Raw genomic sequence first — 7,870 nt, 5'->3', positions numbered from 1 at the left:
TGGTCATTTTATTTAGAATTTAACAGTGGCAGAATGTATGAATGGACTTTTACTTAAAAACAAGGTATCTTTAGCCTTGTTTTTACTCTAGCTCTGAGGGCAGCCTGTTCAGTGTTGATTATTGGTTGGCTTGCTATAAAAAGCTATGGTAGTGCCAGTGCTGACTGTGCCATCTCTGTAGATTTTCTGTTTTTATTTTGTTTTGGAAACTGTACTGTGCTGCTAGGAACATTGGTGGATGGATTAAGAAGACTGTGTTGGAAAATAGACATATATCATCCGCATCTTGCATTTTGCCAGAAATATCTTTTGACTCTTACAAACTCAGTTCAGTGATTTTGTTTCCTCATGTGTTAATACACTGATTTGGCCTCCATGGTGTGGGAGTAGATAGTGAGAAAAGGGAAAGTAAAGAAGGTGAAGTAGTTGTGGTGAAAGTTGTGGATAAGACATCGAGCACCGAGTCTTTGAGAAGGACAGATGCGAGAAGTCCACATGGCATTTGAGAATTAGTGTAGATCAGAGAATTTTGTTTCAGCTCTGATTAGCACTCAGTTTATTTCTAGTATGCCCTGTATTTTGATAATGAAACCATCCCCTCTAGCTTTTGCTCAGCACTTTGTTGTTTTGCTCAGCCCTTTGGTTCTGTGTCTTGCCATTTTTGACTTAGCATAGGATTTGAATAATAACTGCCTATGTTTTTAAATGATGTCACTTTGCAGTGTATATTTGCTCAAATTTATGTATAATCAGTAAACATATATTTTTGGTGTTTCCTTTCTGTTTCGGAGGTGCATGTTTGGCTGCAGTTGTTTTCAAAGCCCCTCCATTTTGTCCTGGGTTGAAGAACCTCAGCTAATTTTAATCAACCCTGAACTGTCATTTCTGTTCATCACTGTCACATTAGCATCATTCCTGTTCATCAATGTCACATTAGCAGCAAATCTGAACTTGCTGATTAGTAAAGTGGATGGAAATCACAGCTCTGTGTGTGTCCAAATAGCTACTCATCAGCAAGCCTTGTGATGGGGTCTGATGGTTTAATGCAGGCCTTAATCAAGGGCTGAGAAATGTTTTCTCTGCAGTTAACCTAGTAGTATTGAATTACATTAACATGTATATACACTCGCATACACATATACACACAGAAGTCATGTGACATCAGTGTTCAAAGTCAATCAGGCTGAATCAAACAAAGGACCTAAATAAGTGACTTTGAGGATGGCTTCTCTGATGATTTCAAGTCAGCAAACATAACATATTTACCTATGGTCTCATTGAGTCACTCATATCCAGCTGAAAAACTGCTTGTTTGAAAATAGGCTGTCTTTGGGGACATAAACTGAAAAACTATGGGATAGAAGGGATACGTTTTATGTTCAGAGCTGACTTCATCCCAAGTGATGTTAGTCACTTGCTTCTCAGTGGCACTTGTGTAGTCGTGTTAACACAGATTTGGAATCTGGTGCTGCTGAGGCAGAATACTGAAGGGCATAGAGGTCCTTATTTGGAGGTGGAGTGGAGTCATACATCATGAAATATCTCTGCTCTTGAAACAACGATATTTTTTTAAAATAACAGTTTTTGTCAATCATTTAAACTCAAATACTATATATTGAGTGTCCACTCTAAAACCTTATGTCTTTGTGTACTTGGCTTTGACATGGCCTTTTTATTTTGGGAGGTAAATGTTATCCTGACTTTACTGATGAAGTTCGGAGCACTTATAATAGGTGACTTCTCCACATCACTGTCTGGAAGTACAATCTGGACTTTGTATGCAAGTCTTGCTGACTCTAGGTGTAGCAAATTTGTCTTTTAACCACACAGCAGCTGCCTTATTTGTGTGGCTTAACATGATGCTAGATAATTACGATAAGGACTTCATTTTTAAAAAAAATTTCTATACCTTGATGCTTACAATCACATCTGAATGACGACAGCCACTGTGAATCCTAGCTTTACTCAGGAGAAGCGCTAACTTTGGAAGCATCGTAGAAAGCAAAGATGACACCCACGTTTACACTGACTTTCTCTGAGAGGATTATAGAATTGACATGCAAACTAAGGACAGCCCAGGGACAGGACTCAAATGCTATTTTATGGAAACCAATTTAATGCATATTTTAAGTAATATCAATTCACTTATCTGCTTAAAAATTATTTTTACCTTATAGATTTTTATTTTTTCTTTGTAGACTCTAGCCCCTCCATCATACGTATCTATCTTCCAAACATGTTGAGTATTTCCAGCATACATTTTGTTGCTGTTATAAACTTAATGACCATATTCATTTTCTTCCAAGATTTTTGTAACTCTCACATTATCTCTTTATGGCTAGATTGATAGAGTGCTATCACATTTATTTCTCTTGTCTTTTATGTCAGACTGGATATTTTACTTTGCTTCTATTCTGAGTCTAGTAAGTTTTGTCTAGAAAAAGAACTTTGAGGCAGCAGCATCATGTAATGAAAAGAGGCTTTTGAGACAAAGACCTGAATTAGAATTCTTGCTCCTTCACATACTTGCTTTTTGAGCTACTAAACTTTTTCCAACCACATTATCCTATCTGTAACAACTGGAATTAGTCTGGTTATTATGAGGATTAAATAGGTAGGCCAGCCAAAGAGAAATGGCTACCATATTCTCTACCCAGAGTAAGTGTTCACTAAATTATAATTTTCCTTTATTTGTAGTACTATTTCCCATATCTTTTATATTTTCCTCCTCCTGTCCCTCCTTTTTCCCTCCTCTCTTTGTCTTTCTTACTTTGTTACCCCACAGTCTAAGTGATTCTTATGAGATCACACTTAATTCACTTTGAAGATTGCTTTCACCATGCTCTGGTTATGAGTGTTACACAAATAGGGCCATCGGTGTTGTTTCTTACCAGCCTTCTTATTTCAGTGAAATATTACTGGATACAGTCTTCATCACATTACTTTTTTCCCAGTCACACCTGTTGTGTCCTTATGTTGCCTAGTTTATCTGAGCTTGTTCCTTTTTGTCAATTCATTTAAAAACTCTGCTTGTCTAGTTGACAGACATCCTGCCAGACATTTTTATCCTGGCCGTAGGAGTAGGTATGGTTGTGAATAACAGAGACTCAATGCAGCAGTGGTGTAAACAAGATAGAGTTTTTTTTCTCCTTCATATAAAAGTCTGGCAGTCAGGTCCTGGCATGGTGGCTTTGATCCACAGCATCCACCAGGACCCAGGCTCTTTTTTTTTTTTTTTTTAAATGTTTAATCATGTGCGCGCTCCATTCTCAAGGTCTCCTTGTCCAAGGTGGGTACTTGAAGTCTTGCCATCATATCTACACATTAATCTGCAGGAAGTAGGTGAGGCAGAGTCGGACAGTGTGCCCCTCTCTGGGAGCTGCCCACAGTGACTTCCTCTCACATTTTTCATTAACTGTAAGGAAGACTCAGAAATGTAGTCTGTTTTCGGTCATTCATGTGCCATGAAGGAGAGAATGGATATTTGAGGACAACTAACAGCGTCTACCTGGTTGGTTTATGTGAGATGTTCCTTGTCCTTAGCTAAAGTGTCAGAAAATCAAATCCATTTCTTTTATATTATTTATGTAGCTACCTGTTTACTTCTTGTACCATACTTTATCTTTTTAAGCCTATGCATTCTATGGAAATAGAATACCATATATCTATTCTATCTTGTTTATTTTCAGCCAAGAGAAAACTGTCTCTACTAGTCAGAATCTTTATTCCTGAATGAACTTGCTACCATGATCATCGGCTGCACACTTAGCAGGCAAACCTAGCAGAATGCTGTGTTGGATTTTTTCTCCATATTCCTCTGAAAATAGTCCAACATGTATTTTTCAATATTGTTTTCACCCAAAATAATGGTGGTATAGCACTCTTCAGTTTATTTTTATCAAAGCGTCTGTGGAAATGTAATTCACATTTGAGATTTATTAGGACTCGAGTGTAATCTTGAACTGTATTGAAGGTGTAATTGTGAAAAGTTTTACATATTGATCACAACAGCCCGTACTTGTGGTTCCTTTCGTTTTCTTTTATAATGTTTCTTTCTTCATGGCAACAACTACAAGAACACTCCCTGCTTTTTTTCCACATATGTTATTGTGGCTGACAGATATGTGAGGCCATAAGAGTTATTTTAATAGATGAGGCAACTGGGTTCAGAGGTTAGTTAACTTGTCCAAAGTCATATAACTAGGAAGCAGCAGACCTAAGACTCAAACCTAGATCTTTTGAATCCAAACTCAGTTCCTTTTGCACTGTGGTATAAGAGCTGGATATTTTCTTATTTAGTAATTATCTAATTTAGTGATTGGATTTGATATTAGGTATTTCTTTTCTTATTTAGTGCTCTTTCACTTACCATAGATTGTGAATTTTTTGTAATTTTGGTTGCTGCTTTTTCAGAACGGATGGATCTTTCTTCATGGGAGAACCATCATTTCTATCAAAATATTTAGCTGGAGTAGAGTTGTTTTTCTTTTCTTTGAAAATTAATTATTTTTGAATTATAGTTGACACACAATATTATATCACTTTCAGGTGTACAGCATAGTGATTGGACATTTATATTCTTTATGGAGTGACCACCCTGATAAGCCTAGTGCCCATCTGACACCGTACATAGTTATTATGGTATTATTGACTATTTTTCCTGTGCTGTACATTTTATCCCTGTGATGATTTTTATAACTGGCAAGTTGTACTTCTTAATCCCTTTCACCTTTTCACCCATTCCTCTTAACGCCCCTCCCATCTGGTGAACATCAGTTCGTTCTCTGTATCTGAGTTTGTTTCTGTTTGTTCATTTATTTTGCTTTTTAGATTTCACATATAAGTGAAATCATATAACATTTATCTTTCTCTGTCAGACCTATTACACTTAGCATAATACTCTCTAGGTCCATCCAAGTTGTTGCATATGACAAGATTCCATTCTTTTTTATGGCTGAGTAATATTCCATTGTTTATATGCACTACATCTTTATTCATTCATCTATCGATGGACGCTTAGGTTGCTTCTATGTCTTGGCTATTGTTATTAGTGCTGCAGTGAACATAGAGGCGCATATATCTATTTGAATTAATTTTTTTTTAAATTGCTATTAAACAGTTTCTCATTTATAGCTTAAGATCTCCTCCTTTCCAAAAATCTTTTAATCTTTTTTTATTTTCTTATATGATTGCATTTATAATATATTAAAAATTGTGTCGGTGCTCTCAAAGAGCTTAAAATCTCTTTAGGGTTACATAATATAAGTATGAGGAAAGGGTCACATTGCCACACTAGTCTCTGAGAAATCTCTGTGTGTATATGCTTTTTTTCTTTTCTTTTTTCTTTTATCCAGCACATTTTTAATATAAACTGATACTGATCTGTTATCTTCTATTCTGGAAATGTTTACTTAATTGTTCTCTCTCTCTCTTTTTACTCATGTACCTTTTACCTATGGTATGCTTAAGAATCTGCTTTATGCCATTACTTCTAGAAAGAACAGTTTTATATTTACACACACACAGATTCTTCATCATCTTATAATTGCAAAGAGTGTGACAGAAGGCACTGGCACAGTGTCCTACCCCTGAATGGCAATGAGTCTAGTGTCATTCTTCATGCTGTCCTACTTTAAGCACTGTGATGCTTTGACTGGGTAAGAGAATTTTTTTCTTTTATTGTCATCAGCTGGTATTTGACACAAATAGCCATTGGTCCTGTATCTCATTTTGTCTTTAACTTTACCTCCTGGGCTGTATTCTTCCATTTTGCATAACTGCCAGTGTGTAAACTTTAAAAGAAACTCAAACTGTGAGCTTAAGAACCAGCTTCCTTTGGTAAGACTGATGTAACAGAGTTCTGGCTCTCGCTATTTAAGGGAAGACAGGCTTAGTACCTGTTAATCAAAGACAAGAAGAGCCATTTTTCTCAGATATAAGTTCTCTCTGAAAGCCAACCATCATATCTGTGTAGGTTGTGGTATTTATTAATTTGGAGTTTTTCTTTTTTTGTATGACACAGCAGTTTTCAAGTATAGGAAAGGAAATTATACTTTTTTAAAGCATGACTACTTTCCTCAGATCTCATCACAAATATAACTTGGATTTTTAGTTGTCCTTATGGAAGAAGTTCATTGCTTTATGAAGTTTGTGAATCCCTGGACCTGGGAATTTGTAGACTCTTTTCTGGAAAATTCGAAGGAGGCATGCTCAAGGGTGCATCTGCTTTAGCGGGAATGGATTCACAGTAGATAATCTCTCGGAATCCCTTCTTGCTCTGTGATTCTTTGCTAAGCCATTCTATAATTCAGATATGTAAAATTAATCACCGCCAGCAACCTCCAAAACCTGAGAGGAGTGGTTAACTATTTTCTGTTGGTAGTTTTGAGTCCTCCAGAAGGAAGGGGTTAGATAAACATAAGGCATTTTTTGTTATTACTATTGCCATTACTTGTTACTTATGTAGCACCTGCCTCACTAATGCAATTGCTTACAGGAGCTGCAATTTTATTCCTGATGGCCACTTTTTGTCATTATGTAATCTGTGGAAAACCACACATAGCACCTAAATGTTGCCATTGGATTTCATTTTTGCTTCAAATTTCAGCCCTAAAATACTGTTTCTGTCCCATTTGTCAATGAGCCACTAATGGAAATTTCTTAAAAACATATGGTACTGGACGCCCAGGAAGAGAAAACATTAAAACCCAGTGTAACTCCAACTGATTACCCCGTCATAGTTCTTATTACCTTAGAAAACTATTAAAAGGACATTAATAAGTTCTCCATGCATGGCTTCCTTTTTATAAATATTGCTAAATTGCTTAGTCGCCTTTTTATTTACTTTTAAATTTATAAGCATAATTTGCAAATCTGCTTTCACTTACTAATGCATAGCTGTGTGTGTGTGTGTGTGTGTGTGTGTGTGTGTGTGTGTGTGTGTGTTTTTCTGGTAAGCTGCCATTTCTTCCTTATTCAGAAGCTTTGGATCTCTTATTCTGAGAGATTTCTGCCAGCGGTAATCAATTTGCATGTTACGGAACAATACCGTGACCTGATAGACTTTGCCAGTTTTGTTGCAAAGCGCATAGCTTCCCATTAGAAAGTAGACAAAGACTTTGTTGCAGAGATATGTTTATGCATTCTCTATTAACTTCTCATCTAAAACTTTTTAAAAAAGTTAATTTTTAATTAAAAAAATTTTTTCAGTTACAGTTGACATTCAATATTATACTAGTTGCAGGTGTACAGCATAGTCAAAAAAATTCAAAATGTTTTGTTTTGAAATTTGGAATCTCTTGCCGTGTGGGGGTACTTTTACATAATGAATCAAAACACTTCTCACTAGTTATTTCCCTTTTTCTGACATTACTAACAATGTGTTTTTAATTATAGGAACATGAGAGTTTTCACGTTAAGATAGGTAACAACAAGGAAAATCGTGGCCTGTATTCTGAATTTTTGTGTCTATATGAAATAATTAGGTTTAATTAAGCTGATTTGTAGTCTTTGTTTGCTTTTTTACTCCTTATCGGAAATGATTCTCTCCATTATTTCAAACAATTTGAGAATTTATGCACTGCACAGGAGTGTAAGTTAGGTATGCCTTCTCTGAGAATAGGCCCAAATGGCGTTCGGATTCACTTCCTGTGTCTGAATGCCCATCACTGTTACCTTCTGCGTTTTTTAGCACTGCTGGTTAACATCTCCCTGGTACCTTTGAAAGCTGTTGACTATAAACATTTGGGAACAATGATGTGTGGTGCCCCGTGAATAGTTCCTTTTGGGTGTAAATCATCTATCCAGGTATATTTGTATTTTAATGAAAAAACTTGAATGAAAAATTAACTGCGTACTTGTGCCTTTACTT

General features: G+C 36.1%; 1 protein-coding gene across 2 annotated transcripts in view; it reads left to right on the top strand.

Annotated features, from left to right (window-relative positions):
* Positions 1-7,870, top strand: part of EXOC4 (exocyst complex component 4) — a 675,009-nt gene that overhangs the window by 228,664 nt on the left and 438,475 nt on the right. The window lies entirely within an intron of this gene.

This window comes from Pteropus vampyrus, unplaced genomic scaffold (assembly GCF_000151845.1).
Source record: "Pteropus vampyrus isolate Shadow unplaced genomic scaffold, Pvam_2.0 Scaffold48, whole genome shotgun sequence".
Taxonomy (NCBI): domain Eukaryota; kingdom Metazoa; phylum Chordata; class Mammalia; order Chiroptera; family Pteropodidae; genus Pteropus; species Pteropus vampyrus.
Note: the sequence above shows the minus strand (reverse complement) of the source record. Positions and strands in the feature narration are given on the sequence as shown.